The sequence below is a fragment of the Mus musculus genome, chromosome 10, assembly GCF_000001635.26.
Source record: "Mus musculus strain C57BL/6J chromosome 10, GRCm38.p6 C57BL/6J".
Classification (NCBI taxonomy): domain Eukaryota; kingdom Metazoa; phylum Chordata; class Mammalia; order Rodentia; family Muridae; genus Mus; species Mus musculus.
The window spans coordinates 19,234,659-19,253,381 of NC_000076.6; the positions used below are offsets into that span (position 1 = coordinate 19,234,659).

Genomic DNA, 18,723 nt, shown 5'->3' on the forward strand with positions numbered 1-18,723 from the left:
TTATTTCAGGTTCTCCATTCTGTTCCATTGGTCTACCTGTCTGTTTTTATGGAAGTCCAAGGTAGACTTTGTTACTGTGGCTCTATCATATCATTGAGGTTAGATATTGTGATATACAGTCTTTGTAGAATTGCTTTGGATTCTTGTACTCCTTTGTGCTCCATAGAAGTTTTTGGATTGCCATTTTTCCTAGTTCTCTGATGAATGACATTAGAATTTTGATAAACATTGCATTGAACCTGTAGATTGATTTACTGAACCTATTTCTATGATATTAATTCTACCTGCCAAGGAGCAAGAAAGGTCTTTTTTTTCCTTCGTCTATTGAGATAGCATATACTTTGACCTTCAAGTCACTTCTGATATTGTGACTACCTCTCTTGAGTCTCACATCTGTCTGTTACTATTGCTCTAGCAGCAGTATCATAGTTGTGTCACACCAACTGTGTGCAGGCAATGCTCCAGGCCCTACTTGTATTAAGTCACATGATGTCGCGCCCACCTCATCCGGCAAGGAAAAAACGCAACACGGTCGGATTCTTCTCAACAGCTTTATTGCCCCGATGCTACGGGAACCCTGGGAACCCAGAAAGGACTCCTTATATACACCCCAGCACAGGGAAAACTTTGTGTCCTCCTGGGATTGGTCAGTCTGCCGGCACCTTAATTTGCATGCACCCGCTTGGGAGGGGTTGGCGCCAGATTCAGGCTAGCGCCTGCGCAGTGGTATTATTTACGGCGACGGTGTATTGGAGCCCGGCACCATCTTTTAGGCTCCGGCTGCATACAACATGAGCACCACGACAGTCCTCTGAAATAAAAGCAGTGCCATTATCATGTCTTAGTGGGCTGAAACTGGGCTGCAGGTTAAGCATATATGTCATGTTACTCAGATAATGAATAAGGTTCAACATCAACCTATCCAGTTCCATCTTTACATCTTTGGAGGATAGTGATCCTTGCTGAGGAAGAGCTTGAGGGTTGAGAGAGGGAGCATTAGCTTAATGAGTAAAATGCTTGCTATGCAAGTATCAAGACCTGTATGTGGATGCTTGCCACGCACATTAAAGGAAAGCATGTGGCTGGCAAGATGGCTCATGGAATAAAGACACTTCCAGCCAAATCTGACGACCCAAGTTCAGTCTCCAGAATCACATGGTGGAATAGAGGAGGTGTCCCACCAACTCTATTTTTCCCATATAATATATTTTGATCATATTCTTCTCCCTCCTCCAGCTCTTCCAAGACCCTTCCACTTCCTACACACCCAAGTTCATGTTCTTTCTCTTAAAAAAAAGGCTCAAAATCAAACTAAGCCAACAACAACAACAAAAAACAAAAAGCACAAAACAACAACAAAAACAACCCCATAAAAACACATGGAGTCCATTGTCTGTTGTTTAACTACTCCTTAGCCTCAGCCCTGCCATGAAGTGTAGTTGAGATACCCAGTGTCACTCCATTGGAAAAGCAACAATAACAAACAAAACCGATTTTCCTTCCCCAGCAGCTATCAATTTCAAACAGTGTCTTAGTTGGGACTGAGACTTTGTTCTCACTTAGCATCTTCTTGGTAGAATTTTGCCTGCGTTGAGTTTGTATAGGTCTCATGTGAGTTGCCATGGCCTCTGTGAGTTCACATGGACATCAGCTTTGTTGTGTTCACAGAGTCCATGGAGTCTTATACCACCTCTGTCCTTACAACCTTCCCACCTCCTCTTCCACATCCATCAGTGGGCCTTTTTAATAAAGACATCTCATGTAGGGGTGAGTCCTACAAAGTCTCTGACCGTCTGTATGTTGTCTAGCTGTGGGTTTCTGTTTTAATTAATATCTACAGCAAGAAGAAGTTTCTCTGATAATGGTTGAGCAATACACTGTTCTATGAGTATAGCAATATGTTCCTAGGAGTCATTTTATAGCTGTATTAATGTACATGATTAATGCTGTATTAATGGAGTAACAGTAGTAGGTTTTCTCTAGGGTCCATGACCTACAAAGTCTCAAGTTCATGGTCTCATTGACAGTGTCAAGTATGGGTTCTGTCTCATGTAGTGGGCCTTAAATCTAATCAAATGTTTGTTCACTTATGCAGACAGATTTTTTAAAAGATTTATTTACTTTATGTATATGAGTGTTCTATCTGCATGTATGCCTATGTGCCAGAACAGGCATCAGATCTCACAATACATGGTCGTGAGCCACCATGTGGTTGCTGGGAATTGAACTTAGTACCACTGGAAGAGCAGTCAGTGCTCCTAACCACTGAGCCAGCTCTCCAGCCCTGCAGACAGATTTTTACTGTAGCTCACAGGGTCTAAAGCTAGGTGAGACTGAAAATTCGCTTTTCTCCTCAAGTACCTTCCAGCACCACGAGCCCTGGTCTGTAGTGGTGCAGCTTCCAGTTAAACACCATCTTGATCTCTCCATGTTCAGTAGCATAAGTACATGTTGTATTTAGCATTTCCGCCAAGTCTTACTCAGCTCTGAACACTGATGATTTCCACAGAGATATACTTCTCTTGAGCTTGCCTTTGACTAGATTGTCTTCGTGAATGGTTTCAGTTCAGTCTGCCATTCTCTCCCTCCCCTCCCCTCCACTTCTTCCTACTTCCTTTCATCTCTGTATTCCTATCAATGCCCAGTGTATTGGGATGGAGTGAGAAAACGAGACCTCCTGGGAGGCTGCTACAAGGCATTGTAAGCGATGAATAGTGCGTTCTAGAATGATGTGTTTACCTTCTAAAGATCCGATTGCAACTCAGATTTACAGTAGATGGGGTTATTGGCTCTTTTGAACGTTGAGGGTGAGAAGAATATTGAATTTGTGAAGTAGAAGACTTTGAGGATGGTTTACAAGAAGAAACTGCAGAGTCTGATACCCTGTCAGGATCCTGAACCTCAGAGGTAATGTCAGCCTCAGCCTCAGACTGGTATCCAGAACGCCCTTCTGAGAAGGTGGTGGATGAAGAATGGGAGACTATGGATAGATTTTTGAACTGGCCAGGGCCCCAGCTCCTTAGTCTGGTCAACACTGTTGCAATATAGAGGTATCAAGGTCCTGCTGTGGCTAGGCAATGGCCCTAACCAAGGTATCTGAAGTCACTGTTTATGTCACATGAAGACATAGCACACGTGAAGTTTCTTAAACATATGTTCTTTACTAGTTCAACGTTATGTTTATATATCACGTCAGCTTTAGATCAAGGATAGCGTATGCATCCTTTAGAGAAAGCAGCCCAAGACCTGAGCTTCTTCAAACATCACATGATTGTGTGAGCTCATTGCTCTTCAATTCTTTATTCCTCATTTTGAAAAACATTCTTAGATAAGTTTACATCACTTAAAAGACAAAAGTGAAAACGCCATATCGCTTTCAAATTTATAAACAGAATATACATTTCCCCGGTTTATTTGGTAAGAGCATTTCATTTCCCATAAGCTAACAGACACAATGTAAAGTGTAGGCGCGACAGATTTAGCATAGACAAATAGAGATCAATCAAAATCAAGCAGTTGTTTGACTCCAAGGTTTCACCTTTCCTTTTGACATTTTTATTATTTAATTATTTGTGTGTGTATGAGTGTGTGTGTGTGTGTGTGTGTGTGTGTGTGTGTGTGTGTGTTCACTTGCCAGGAAGCATGTGTGGAGGCCAGAGGATGACTTGCTGGAATTAAGTTCTCTCTTTCCACCATGTGGGTCCCAGGGTCTGAATTCAGGTCCTCGGGCTTGGTGGCAAGTACCTTTGCTGGCACAAAGACGTTGGGCCAAGCCAGCTTTAGCTTAGATCCTACCATTTAATAATCATATAACCGTGGGCAAGCTTTTCAACTTTCCTAAGCCTCAGTTTCTGTCCTTGCTAGATCGAATGATGCACAGGATTCTTCTGTGGGCATGCAGTGCTAAGGTGCGTTACTCCATTCTGCACAGCCATAGTGTACAGTCAGTCAGCAGTGAGGTTTTGTTTTTCTTTTAAAGATACAAAATCTATCAGATGACTACAAGCTATCATTAAATACAACACTAAGTCTGTGTTTACAACAGTATTCTTGGGCTTTCAGTGTTCTCTGAGTATTAAGGAAACACCCTGTCTTTCCCTAAGATTGTGTTGGAAATCGTTCAGGAAAGTCATTTGTCTTTGTTCTCCTAAAGAGTTCCAGGAAAGGAAAGGCTGAAATTTTGTCGTTTTAGATCTATAGCTATCAACATACTTTCATTATCTTAAAATAGCAAGGATTTTTTCTTTTTTTGGTTTGGTTTGGTTTGGTTTTTAATGAAGCTGAACTTCACTGGGAACTATAACACCTAAAATCCGTATTGCAAATGTCTTCTTGGGCAAACTAATTGCTCAGTGGGTAAAGGTGTCCACTAAGCCTGATGACCCAAGTTAGATTTACAGAACCCACATGGGGGTTATGGCTGGGGGAACCATAATACGTGAGGAACAGTATTAAAGGGTTGTGGCAGTAGCAAGGCTGAGAATCAATGAGTTTTGACATTAGGGTTTCCACCTTCAATATCCCTAATGTCAAATATCAGGAGGGAACTGATGCTTGCAAGGTGTTCTCTGACCTACACACACACACACACACACACACACACACACACACACACACACACACATACACACACACACACACACACACACAGACACGCACACGTGCACGCACACATACACACACACACACACACACATACATACACACACACACACACTCAGACACACACACACACACTCAGACATGCACACGTGCACGCACACACACACACTCAGACACGCACACGTGCACGCACACACACACACACACACACACTCAGACACGCACACGTGCACGCACACACACACATACACACACTCAGACATGCACACGTGCACGCACACACACACACTAATTAAAAATAACAACAGTGCGTTTATTTGTAGATAAACATCATAGGCTGTGTCTTCATTCTATTTCTGTTATCCTTGATAAGGAAGGCAGAGCAGGTATCGCTCCAGCCGCAAGCAGATGAAGTACAGCTGAGAGCTGAGAAGGCTCCTGGACCCTGTTCACCTAACTAATGAGCCCAGGCAAGACACCACACCGCTGGTTACAGAGCAAACTGCCCTATCCCCACAAGCTTTCAGGGGAGCTGGAACAAGGAAGAGAACCCCTAAGCCATTCCAGTGACGTTCTTCTCAACAGATTGCATGAATTTACCCACGTAAAAATGACAAAGAGACAAAAATGAGAAGACAGCAGTATTTTGGATTTTAAGAATAACAACAACAACAAAAAATGTTACTTAGTCACACATAGGCAGTGGTGTTGCATATTTTCATGTCATGGTTATTCATATGGAAAGATTTTATTTCCCTGTACACTGTCACTTATTCTTTGCACAGTTTTCTTCATGGTTTTAATTAGTTAGTTAGTTAGTTAGTTAGTTAGTTAGTTAGGTTGGTTTTTTAGTTTAGAGGAGGGGTGTTGGTTGTTTTTTGTTTTTTCTACCCAGCCAAGTTTTAAATCTGCTCAGTGACCAGAAGAGGGCAGTATGAGCTAACAAAACAGAAACCACGCACCGCACCCTCTAAGCCACTCTGCTTGTTCTGTTCAGACTCTGTGTCACTATCAGGTTTGCAATGTTAACTAAAACACTAAAAACTCATTAAAGACAGGAACGGAAAGGGCAGAGGTGGAGGGACGAAGGGAAGGAGATGGCTTTTTAAACCTCCTTATTGGAATAAAATGAGGTGAAATGGCTGTAAGAAAACGTGTTTAAGCACTTGCTGGGTGTGGACTCTGAATTAAGTGCTGCAAAATTGCTTCCTGGAGGGAGAGAGTAAAGAATTCAGACCACTTTCAACTGGACCTGTTCTTTACAGCCTCTGTTTACCTATTTATTTAATAGAGGCTTTGGGTCCGAAGGCCATGCCAGGACCTGCCTGGGCCCCAGACACTCCAGACCCTACATGGGAATGCGCTGGTGACAAGAAGCATAAAGAATAAAAGCTAAGGGTGAAAATGCAGGTGGTGTGTTCGATGCTTGCTTAAAATGCCTACACACACATGGGTAAAACATGTCTACCCTATAGCCTTAAGGACTGGAAGAAAGAAACGTGCCCTTGATGTATTTGTAAGTTATAGAAAATATAGTTAGAGTAGTTTCTAGGTAGCGCCAGAATACAACTTGGCTTAGTCCCCATCTTTACTGTGGCATATTTGATGGGTGACTCTTCATAGTCTGAGGAGAAAACAGGAGCCAAAGAGTCAGTGTGGTAAACTGTCTCAAATGTTCAATAGTATGTAGTTCAATGGTGCATGCATTAGAAGAAAGCACTGCCTCTTGGTGTCTGGGAAGACTGAGGCAGGTTTGAGATGAAACTCAAGGGATTTTGATGGTAGCAATCAGTAGAACAGAAATACAACAAATGAGTGGGAATTTTAGGTAGAGGAAGCCTAGGTAGGCATGTGGGTTGTGTTTAGCATTGTAGAGAACAATCATTTCTAGCGTCTGGATGCCAGGTCCTTCAGGATGGAGCAAGCAGTCTGCAGGAAGGAGAGGCTGGGAGGGGCAAAAGCAAGCTTAAGAGAAAGAGACATCGCCTAGACAGCTTTGAATACACTGCACATTCACTGTGTGGATTTGATGTGGAACCATTTCCATAAAGACTTGAGCCGCCACGTGCTGTGAACCAAGAAAAAGCAGGGCACCTACAGAAAACATGTTTCCATTATATGTACATGTGTTTGTTTCATATGTGCTATGCAGCTGTACAACGATGTAGAGGGATATTGAAGGTGGAAACCCTAATGTCAAAACTCAGTGATTCTCAGCCTTCCTAGTGCCACAACCCTTTAATACTCTTCCTCATGTATTATGGTTCCTCCAGCCATAACATTATTTTCATTGCTATTTCATAACCATAATTTTGCTGCTGTTATGAATTGTAATGTAAATATCTGTGTTTTCCGGTGGTCTTTGGGGGGTTGTGATACACAGGGTAAGAAGCACTGCATTGTACCCTAGGCTGTAGATCTGAATAGCAATGTCACAGGACTGCTCCAACAGTCATTTTAACATTGTTTTTTAGCCTTTGTTAGGAGACAACAGTTGACTGCTGTTACAAAGCAACCAGCCTTCCGTTTCCTTCTGCTGTGTGACAGCATGAAAGTCTATCTCTGCCTGCGTGTGTGCATCTGAGCCTGCCTTCTAACACTGTCCCTCATGGGTATTCGTTTCAGAATTATTAGGCAAATGATAAGATTGGTCCCCCTAAAAATATGTTTCCTGGTATTTTTCACATGGTACAGAAGTGGAATTAACTGGTTTAGGATTCAGCTGAAGAAACACAGAAAATGAAACCTTGCCTGTGTGTGGGCGATGCTCCTGCACTGTGGCTGAAGGATTGCCTAGGAAGCCATCAGGGGTATATACAACACAGAAAATGCCATATTTGTCCTACCATTTTTGTTCTACCCTTTCTGGTTTTTTGTTTCCCCTGATGTGGTGCTAGTCCAATTGATCTTAAAAATCTACCCAAAGCTTAACTCCTACTGTATTAGCAACAATAACAAAAAAACAAAAAACAAAAAAAACAAAAACAGATATAGGTGATATGTTATACTCACGAAACTCCATGGATCAATAGCAGATGACTTTTGTTTTATTTATTTGTGTAGTGTACTCCACCCCCATCATTCCTTTCTATTTAAGGCTTCCTCTTCCATTTCTATGCCTAGGGCAGGACAGTCATTGTTACTACATAAAGAATGAATCTGATACTCCCAAGGTACTTGCCATTATAGGGAACAGGTGTGTGTGTGTGTGTGTGTGTGTGTGTGTGTGTGTGTGTGTGTCCTTGGTAACACATCTGTTTTATTTGTTTTGTTTTGTCTCATTTATAAAATTCAGGCAAGAATGGGCTCGTGCTCATGTGGTGGAATGAAGCCCAGCCTTTGTTAAGATTTAATGAGACAATGCTCATCACAATTTGCTCTTAAAACACGAAGCAAAGTCTTACCTGTGTTTCAGATCAGCTTTCCAGGTTGCTCACCTGAGGTGTTCTGTTGACCACTGGTGTAGGCAGCTCCATGGTTACCATACGCATGCGTCAGCTGCAGTTCCAGGCCCATCACTGAGAGAAACACATTTAATCCTCCTGGAAACCTCCATGAGAACAGGAATATTGTCCTGCCTGTTTTGGAGGAAAGGAAAGTGGGACACAGCATGGTAAGTTCTTTGCCTCAGAGCCCACAGTGACGGCACGAAAGCCCGTGCTCAGCTGCTGTACACCAGAATCTGTGTATTTGACCTGTAAACCTCGTATAGATAATTTGGAAATAATGGCCTCAATTTGCAATGGGAAACTTTTTAACTGAAAGGGAACTGCAGCCACGGAGAAGCTATTTCTCCATTCCTCAGTCCTGAATATTCCTTATCCATCTTTCCTCCCTCCCTCCCTCCTCCTTTCCTCCTTCCCTTCTTCTCTCCCTCCCTCCTTCCTTTCTTCTCTTCTCTTTCCTTTCCCTCTTCCCCTTCCGACTTCTTCTTCCTTCACATTAGTGTCTTCCAGAGGCACAGTGGGTATAAGCTCTAAGAACATGGAAAGCAACAACCTAAACTTAACACACTCAGCCTTCTCACTGGAGTTCAATAGATGTTCAGATCTGACTTCAGCGTGAAGAGAAGTCAGACATTTCACTACCTCTGTATTATCTGATTTGTTCTCTGGAAATATATATTCTGTGTTCCAACTCTCACTCCCCACTAGACCCTCTGCAATGAATATTTGAACCCACACTTAGAAACATCTTTCTTCTCTCTTCCTTGAGACACGTCCAACTCCAGTAGAACTTCTTTCATTTCAAGATCTCCATTAGCATTTGAAGAGCTCAAATTACCAGGTCCCTGCCACAGAGATTCCTGCACATGGAAGCAGCTTATGTGTCCATTGTCAGATGAACAGATAATAAAAGTGTACTCCTTAGGCACAGTGGGGTTGCATCCACCTGCAAAGACAAGTGAAAGTATAAAATTTGTGAGAAAATGGATGGATAGGAAAAAGCATTAAGCAAGGTAACACAAATGGAGAAAGGTCGATGTCCCATGTTCTCTCTCACATGTGCCACTTAGCTTTTTAATGTTTACATGTGTGCATATCGGTGCTCGAGAGTCTGAGTGCAGGCTATGAAACTTGAAAGAAGAGCATGGCCAGGGAAGCCCTGAAGAAGTGAGGGGATGATAATAAGACACATGCAGCATATAAGAAAAGGAGCTGGGAGGGCCACAGAGGGTCAGGGGGTCAGGCACTCAGGGGGTCAGAAGAAAAAGTAAGGGAAAGAATTTTTTTAAAAATTGTTTTAGTGGGGGACTGGAGACATAGTCAGTGGCTAAGAGCATGGGCTCCTCTTCCAGAGGTCCTGAGTTTAATTCTCAGAAACCACATGGTGGCTCACAACCATCAATAATGAGCTTTGATGCCCTCTTCTGGTGTGTCTGAAGACAGCTACAGTTTTACTCACATACTTAAAAATTGTTTTAGTTCCATAATGAAACCTAATACTCTGTATGTATGCTATTTAAAAAATAAATGTTTAAAGACAGACTTTTCTCTACCTCTCAACTCACAGTGGTGCTGAACAGAAGAAATGGTCAACACAGCTGCTAGTCCATAGCAAACTGGTATCATGTAAAGCTCCATAAACTATAACTAACAGCTAGAAGGGGGAAGAAAAGAGTTAAGAGCTAGAAACATCCTCTCTTAACTATAATTTCATATCTGCACTTAATTTCAAAGGGCAGGGCGAAACTGCCATTGGATAAATATCAGCCATTGGGGCAATTTTTTTAAACTTCAGGTTTGATGAGAACCGTTTAACTTATGTTTCGTCCTTTGATTTCTTCTTCCAGCATGTATGTTGGGGGTCACAGTATGTGAACAGATGGGATATATGGCAGGGGCCAACTAATTAACATTAAAACAGGGGAACCCATTGTCTTCCTATAACTCCCATCCATCTACCTTCATTTCTGTCACCGTGGCGCCTAGCAGTTCTCGGACTGAGTGCTGTGAATACACCATTGAGCAAACTCAACTTCCCATAATGCTGCTGCTTCGTGTGCAAGAAGCTGTGTCTGCATAGGTACTGAGTCACCGGGTGATGTCTGTAGCTAAGCTGCCACTTCTAAGGGTGAGGCTACAGAGATCTGTGTGCAAAGTCTCTAACTTTCAGATGAATGAAAAAGAACGAGTATATTTTAAGTCTCATTAGGAACAGTCTTGCAGTTTCTAGCTACAAATACCAAGACCAGAGCAGCCCCAAAAGTTTGAAGTGAGAGAACATCAGAAAGTGTGCAGCTCTCACGAGCCTGCTCATGTACAGCAAGCTAGGGGCTCCAGTGGACCAAAAATTTACCCACGACTTTTATAATTGTTGTTCTTCCTAAAATTTCCTTATATGCCTGGGTTGGATTTACTTATAAATGTAGGGCAGTCTGAACCACATGAAAGTTTTCAGATTTAATTTTTAGGGTTTTGTTGTTGTTGTTGTTGTTCATGAAAGTCCTGTACTGCCAGTGGCAAAACATTGAAAAAAGCTAGGTGTGGTTGAATTACTACATAATCCAGTTATATCAGGCCTAGGTCTACATCCGCAAAGACTCAATGGAGTCCTCAGAAGATATATTCTCACAGTTATGCTCACTACAGCACCATTCACAACAGCCAAGATGTGAAAGTAACCCTGACACCTATCAACAGATGATGGATGAAAACTGTGGCCTACAGTGCATTGCTATCACATCCTTAAAAAGAAAATCTGTCGCATGCTACAACACGGAGAGCCTCAAGGACAGTCTACTAAACACAATAAGCCAGCTTAAAGATAATTACTACTTGATGCTATGTACAGGCATTATCTAAAGTAGTTAAACCCATAGAAACAGAAAGTGGAGTGGTCGGTTTCAAGGGCCAGAAGGAGGGAAACAGGAGAATTGGTGTTTGATGGATGAATCTCAGTTATGCAAAATGAAAGCATTATATCTGTTGCATAATAAAGTGAACATACCAAATTCTAATGAACTGTAAACTTGAGAGCACTAAATTTGATGCTATATATGATCATGAAAATAATAGAAGTGACTGCTCTTTCGCTCTGAATCCAGGGCTTAGTTGGTAGCATTGGGTGAGCTCACCTGATGGTCTGGAAAGGACATCAGAGAGGTAGTCCTCCCAGCTAAAGATGCATGCTTTAGAATTCATGGGAATTGTCAAAGCCTGGCAGAGCCTGCCTGTAAAGAAGTTACAGTTCAAATTCAAGTTCAAGTAAAGAAATTGATCAACAGACTAGCAAAAATGTTTAACTTGGAGAATAGTGTTTTTCTTTTTGTAGTCAGTTTTGAAGAAAAAATTGAAAAGGGATGGATCTTTCTGTAATGTTTTCAAACTTGTGTGACATTATACTTTGTTCTTATCTACCTCTCTCCCACTACTACTCTCCTGTCCTCCACCCCTTGCTCGCTCCCTTTTCTTACAAAGAGTTCTCCTTTAAGTACTCCATTTCTGTGGAGTGACTGAAATCTATTTTTTAAGCCCCCCCCCCACACCACAGGAAAGACTTCATAACGGGCAAGATAATAATAATTTGTTAGAGATAATATATTCAGTTTTGCAGCAAGAAAGATATCTAAGGAAGGGACTTGTCAAACAAGTTCCTCTAAGAAAAGCTTGGGAAAGCTGAGGTTAGTATTTCTGATATCAATGGTAGTCTTAATCCTATGAGTTTTATATGCTTATTTTGTGCCAAGTTCTCACTGTGTAAATCAAGCTGTCTTTAAGATCTCAATGTTTCTGCTTATCTCTAGACATGCAACTGTGGGCTTCTGGGAAAATGCCTGGGTCTGTGATGATTTCAGAGAGAATTCATCTTTGATGCAACGATATGGGAAAGGCCAACACACCAATTCCAAACAGAGGTACTGTTCTGAAATATGAAATTTTCATTTCATATGAGACAGAAGCCATCATTCCCCTACACCCTCCTCTGAACCCTGGCACACATATGCATAGCACAGGAGTTAATCTCCTGACTTCCCATTTGCACTATAACAGTTACAATTTGTTGTTTCGACTTAGTGTCTACAGAAAGGAGCTCCATGATGATAGAAGCTTCCCCATGATCTGGCTAAGTGCTAATATAAGCATGATTTTATTTAAGTTGAATAAGGTAACAATTATTTTGAATCTTATTTTATGTGGAAAAGAAACTAATGTTGATGTAAGTTAAATGGCTTGCTTAAAGACCTAAGAGATGATAGGGCAGGGATTTGAGCCCATCTATTCTCAAACACATCAGATGCCCAGACCCAGCTCGAGTCATAAACAGTGGTTGACTGAGATTCCTTTGGTTCATAGAAATCTTTTTAAAATGAAAAATTCTCAAGCAAAGCAAGTGACTATGAACTCTCCTCACATAAGGGGAGTCGACTGTGGTCCCCAAGACCATTGGTTAGAGGCCGTTATTGAGTTTTACAAGCCTTTAGCACTTAGCAGCTGTGTAACACTGGACAGGTTATTCGACATCTCTATCCAACTCTTCTCATCTGTAAAACAGACATTAATATAATTTACTACCAAGTTTTGTTCTCTTGCCTGGATGTGTTGCTAATGTGTTTATAACAGCACATGGTACTAAGCACTCAGTCGTCACTGGTTATTTTTACTAACTATAGTGAAAGATGTTAAAGTTGTATATTTTGTTTGGTTCTTACTGTTGGTGTTTGTTAAAAAGGGAAGGAAGGTAATTTTAAAACATGGGCCAGGATGTCTGACATTTGGTGGAGAACAGCCTAATACCAGTGTCCAGCTGGGATATAGTTCACCCCACTACCACCAGACTGTAAGAAAATTATTCCCCGGAGAAGTACTCTGAGAGATAGATAAGATGTGCACAGAATGTGGCTAACACAGAAGGAGATCTGCTTGATCTCCTGGTCTGCTTGATGTCACTGTCCAGCTTGGACAGCAACAACTTGAGGACCAGTGTGAGCTGTCACTGACAGTAAACTGAAAATCAAGTGCAGAGAGCATATTGGAGCAGGGTAAATGTGATAATGAATGGAAGGTATGTGGCCAAAGACAGACAGATAGACAAACAAAATGACTCTCCATCTCTCACCATTGCCAAAGTGCCATGGAGTCCAGTACAATATCCTAATGAGACACAAAGGTCCCCAAGTGGGTGGACCTTTCACAAAATAAAAACGGAAGGCTACTGCCACATTCATTTTATGAAGTCAATGTTACTCTTTTACCCAAGCCAGACAAAGACATAACAAAGAGAAAACTACAGACCAATTTTTTCTGATGAGCCTAGATACAAAATTCTTGACATATATTGCAAACTGAATTAACGAATATATCAAGATATCATATAACATGTCATAGCCAAGTTTGTTTCATTCCAGGGATGTAAATTTGATTCAACATATGTAAATAAATGTTGTACACTATATACATAGACTTAAGGACAGGAATTACAAGATCACCTTCATAGATACAAGATGGCTCAGATGGTAACAATCTTTTATGTGAGCCTGACTATGTGAGTTCAATCCCCAGGACCACAGTGAAGGAGAAAACTGAATCTTGAAGGTTTTCCTCTACATGTATTGTGGCACATGATCAGGCACAACCTCATTTACACAATACACACCATCATGCATACATATGTACACGAATAAAGAGGTGAAATTAGTACTTGTTTGATATGACAGAGCTCTAGATGATTGTGCAGAGATAGCATATTTCAGAACTATGCTTAAGAGTTGCTGTCTGCCAGGCGGTGGTGGCGCACGCCTTTAATCCCAGCACTTAGGAGGCAGAGGAAGGCAGGTCTCTGAGTTCGAGGCCAGCCTGGTCTACAGAGTGAGTTCTAGGACAGCGAGGACTACACAGAGAAACCCTGACCCCCCCCCCCAAAAAAAAGAAGAGTTGCTGTCTATCTGAATCAGAAGAAAATTATATTCTGTTTTCTTTTTGCACCTCCCAACCTCAATCCTGACTTTACACATTGACTCTATCATCATTTAGCTATCAGAAGGAATTTTGTGAGCTCACATCAGACACCAGCCATAACAAAAACAGGAAAATATTACAATTTGTAAATTAATTTTAGATGGATAGGTAGGTGTTTGGTCAACATCTGCCATCTAAGTCTCAGGATCTGATGTGTATAAATGAAAGCCAGAGGCTAGGAGAGCAGACAGCCTGGCCTGTGGAGCAGCAAGGGTGGGTGTTGTGCAGCCTAGAGCATAATTCCTACAAAGAGCAAGGTGGAGTGGCCTCAAGGAGAGACTTCAGATGAGTCTGTGCATCTCGATAGATGCTCTGAACAGAAAGAACTAAGAGTTTCCTCTCTCACGCTCTCTCTTTGTGTGTGTCTCTCTATCTGTCTCTCTGTCTCTGTCTCCCTGTATTTTGCTGATGCTATTCTTTATGACTGATTTTTATGACCAATACTGGTTAATTATTTAATCTTAAGCAGCCGATTTGCTCTCAGATCACTAATTAAACATGAAGGGAAGATAAAAGATGTAGAAGCATATACTGTATCAATTATTTTTAATTCTATTAGGATGAAACTTGGAAAAAGTGTCAGCCCTCTTTACAGTGTGTAGCACTCTGATGTAGGATTTCCCAGGGATCCAGCCCTGCCTTTCCCTTATCTGCCTAATTTCCCAGAGTTCTTTGCCTTTCCCTGTCTTGGCCAGTGAGAGGAAATAGTGAAAGAAGAGTGACACAGGGTGACACCATTTGTTTCTTAAAGCATCCTCAGCTGGAGTTCCTGTCTCTTGGTCTCTTGTGCACACTCACCCTCACAATGGAAGCAGCTTGTTGCCACTGCAGTGTGGGTGGCTTCATGAGACTGGCTTCTTCATCAGTGCTGTGACTAGTTCCAAACTCCCTCACTGGAAAAAATCTATAAAGGCTTTTACATTACAGGATATACAAAGGGGGAAAAGGGAAGGAGGGAAAGAAAAAGACAGAGACAGAGACACAGAGATAGGAGAGACAGACAGAGCAACAGCAAGACAGAGAGAGACACACAGAGAAACACACACACATAGAAAGCAAGAGAAGAGACTTAGCCGGGCGTGGTGGCACACGCCTTTAACCCCAGCACTTGGGAGGCAGAGGCAGGTGGATTTCTGAGTTTGAGGCCAGCCTGGTCTACAAAGTGAGTTCCAGGACAGCCAGGGCTACGCAGAGAAACCCTATCTCGGGGAGAAAAAAAAAAAGCAAGAGACAGAGAATGCCATGACTGTGTATGTGTATATATATATATATATATATATATATATATATATATATATATATATATATATGTGTGTGTGTGTGTGTGTGTGTGTGTGTACACATTTCAGAAGCAAGAAAGAGGAGGTTCTGTTTCTATCTCTGTATTTAAAAATCCTTTAGGGTACATTATTTCTGCCTCCTGTCAATGGATAACTTTATGAAGCATACAAGAAGTCTGTAAACATTGTCAAGCCCTTGCATTCCATGGTATATTTTGCAAGAGTCACCGCTACATGCAATCTGCTGGAGCAGTTGCTTTCAGCTCACTGTACTAACAAGTAAATCTTCATAAAGGTAGATGGGGATTGTAACTGCTGGATGTGGGCTCTCTTCCTAAACTGTCTGTGGTGTGTTCTCTCGCATCCAGACATGAGAGAAGTGGCTTGGGAGTTGACAGTGAACCCTAGAACCTTCAGCATCCTGCCTAAGACCTTCACTGACCACCATGGAGCTAGGAATTGCCACAGGAGTCAGTGTGACTGCCGTTGCCAGAGGCTACAGTGAGAGAGCAGGTCCACATTGGGCACTTGCCCATCTGTTGTGCCATTACGACTTTTCACTTTTCTTTTTAAAAAATAGATAGCTTTGGAGACATTACCACAACTGAACATTCATACTTAAAGGGCCGAGGATGGCTTCATTAGTGAGGACCTCAAAGATGACCCTTCCTTCCAACACTCCAAGAGAAGTGCACAAGTGCTTTCTGGCCTTCACAAATCACCTCTTATGGCTGGACACGTTTCTAGTGTTTCTGTTTTAATAACTATAACTTACGTGGCTCTGAATGGCTAGAGCTATTCTGGTAGGAAGTTTCTCTGATGAACTATAGGAAAAAAAAAGATGTCAGACTCTCAATGCATGAGAGAAATGGCACTAACAAATTTAACAAGGTACCTTGGCATTATCAGAGGAATTTCATAAACATTAGCATCGCTCCTGAAGGTTTTGGACACTCTTATAGGGAAAAAAGATGCATGCTATCCTCTACATGGTTCCAGAATTTAAATATTTATGGGCTTTTTACTCAGGTTGAAGTAGAAATTTCTGGTTGTGTCATGTGATGCAGACTCATGTGATGTTCTACTGAGGCTAGACCCAGGAGAGGACAAATGATGTTTGGAGAGAGTCTAAGTAGAACTCAGTGGACAGTGGTGGGGTGCTTGCATATCCAGTTTCATTGGTCTCTCTAGTGATCTTCACTTCTTTGAGACAAGCATTACAGAGACATCCTGGCATTCTGGCTGCTCCTGGTCACTCTAGTGTGCGGATTCAGTGGAGGCCTGGCAGTTCCTGATGGATTGTGCTACCATTGCTGATTCGTGTTCAGTGACAGTTCTGAATGGGACTGTTGGTATCCTGCCATTACTGATCTGGACTGCTGGTATCCTGACAACAGAGATTGGAATTGGCCCCAAAGAACTACTTCTTTTTTTTTTTCCTTTTTTCTTTTTTTTTTTTTAATTTTTTAATTAGGTATTTTCCTCATTTACATTTCCAATGCTATCCCAAAAGTCCCCCATACCCTCCCTGCCACTCCCCTACCCACCCACTCCCACTTCTTGGCCCTGGCATTCCCCTGTACTAAGGCATATAAAGTTTGCATGACCAATGGGCCTCTCTTTCCAGTGATGGCCGACTAGGCCATCTTCTGATACATATGCAGCTAGAGTCAAGAGCTCCGGGATACTGGTTAGTTCATTATGTTGTTCAGCCTATAGGGTTGCAGATCCCTTTAGCTCCTTGGATACTTTCTCTAGCTCCTCCATTAGGGGCCCTGTGATCCATCCAATAGCTGACTGTGAGCATCCACTTCTGTGTTTGCTAGGTCCCGGCATAGTTTCACAAGAGACAGCTATATCAGGGTCCTTTCAGCAAAATCTTGCTAGTGTATGCAATGGTGTTAGCGTTTGGTGGCTGATTATGGGATGGATCCCCAGATATGGTAGTCTCTAGATGGTCCATCCTTTTGTCTCTGCTCCAAACTTTGTCTCTGTAACTCCTTCCATGGGTGTTTTGTTCCCAATTCTAACAAGGGGCAAAGTGTCCACACTTTGGTCTTTGTTCTTCTTGAATTTCATGTGCTTTGTATCTTGTATCTTGGGCATTCTAAGTTTCTGGGCTAATATCCACTTATCAGTGAGTACATATCATGTGAGTTCTTTTGTAATTGGGTTACCTCACTCAGGATGATGCCCTCCAGGTCAATCCATTTGCCTAGGAATTTCATAAATTCATTCTTTTTAATAGCTGAGTAGTACTCCATTGTGTAAATGTATCACATTTTCTGTATCCATTCCTCTGTTGAGGGGCATCTGTGTTCTTTCCAGCTTCTGGCTATTATAAATAAGGCTTCTATGAACATAGTGGAGCATGTGTTCTTATCACCAGTTGGAACATCTTCTGGATATATGCCCAGGAGAGGTATTGCTGGATCCTCCGGTAGTACTATGTCCAATTTTCCGAGGAACTGCCAGACTGATTTCCAGAGTGGTTGTACAAGCTTGCAATCCCACCAGCAATGGAGGAGTGTTTCTCTTTCTCCACATCCTCGCCAGCATCTGCTGTCACCTGAATTTTTGATCTTAGCCATTCTGACTGGTGTGAGATGGAATCTCAGGGCTGTTTTGATTTGCATTCTAAACAGGTCTACATCTTTTCTCCCATCACTTCAAACTAGAAGAGTGGTCAAAGTGTCCAAGAACCCTTATTAAAGTAGGTTCTGAAAAATCTAAGCCTACACATGTAATGGCAATGTTTTCTTTTGATAAAATTCATCTGTGTCCTTTGGAGAAACCATCTGTGCCATGTGTTTGAGAGCTAACCTTCCTGTGATGGTGTTAAAAGCCACAGCCTGAGACACTCTGGTTGTGGGTCTTGGGTCAGTTTCACCCAACTGAGAGGATGCTTCCATCAAGTATTTTACTAAACAATTACCTCTACTTCCATGGCTTCCACATCACCACACCAAGACTTCTTGCCACATCTACTAGTAATGAAGACTCTATCCTCCTGATCAAGAGGGTTATGGTTTGGGTATAAAATGGCCCCTAGGCGTGTGCGTTTGAGGCCAGGTTCCCAGAACACAGTGCTAATGATGCATGATCTATAGTGAAGACCCTAAGCCCATCAGTAAGTTTGTTCATGTGAGTCCCTGGCCCTTTCTTCTCTTGGTTCTACTCCTTAGTCTTTACTAGGATGCTCTGTCCCACTGTACATGTGCCCAGAAGCCATGGTGCCATCTGACCATGAACCAAAACTGCTGAACTATGATCCCACATAAATCCTTCCTCTTTAAGAGGTTTCCCTTGTAGTCACAACGACAAAGGGCATTTAATATAAATAATGACATGTAGAACATATAGTATAATGAACGGCTATGGCT

At 42.0% G+C, this 18,723-nt stretch overlaps 1 long non-coding RNA gene across 1 annotated transcript; it reads right to left on the reverse strand.

The window, feature by feature from the left end:
• Positions 1-652: 652 nt before the first annotated feature.
• Positions 653-8,895, reverse strand: Gm40607. Its single transcript, XR_871478.1, has 3 exons — positions 8,785-8,895; positions 8,007-8,180; positions 653-811 (listed from the first exon to the last, which is right to left on the reverse strand). It is a non-coding gene; the product is annotated as a predicted gene, 40607 (long non-coding RNA).
• Positions 8,896-18,723: the final 9,828 nt, after the last annotated feature.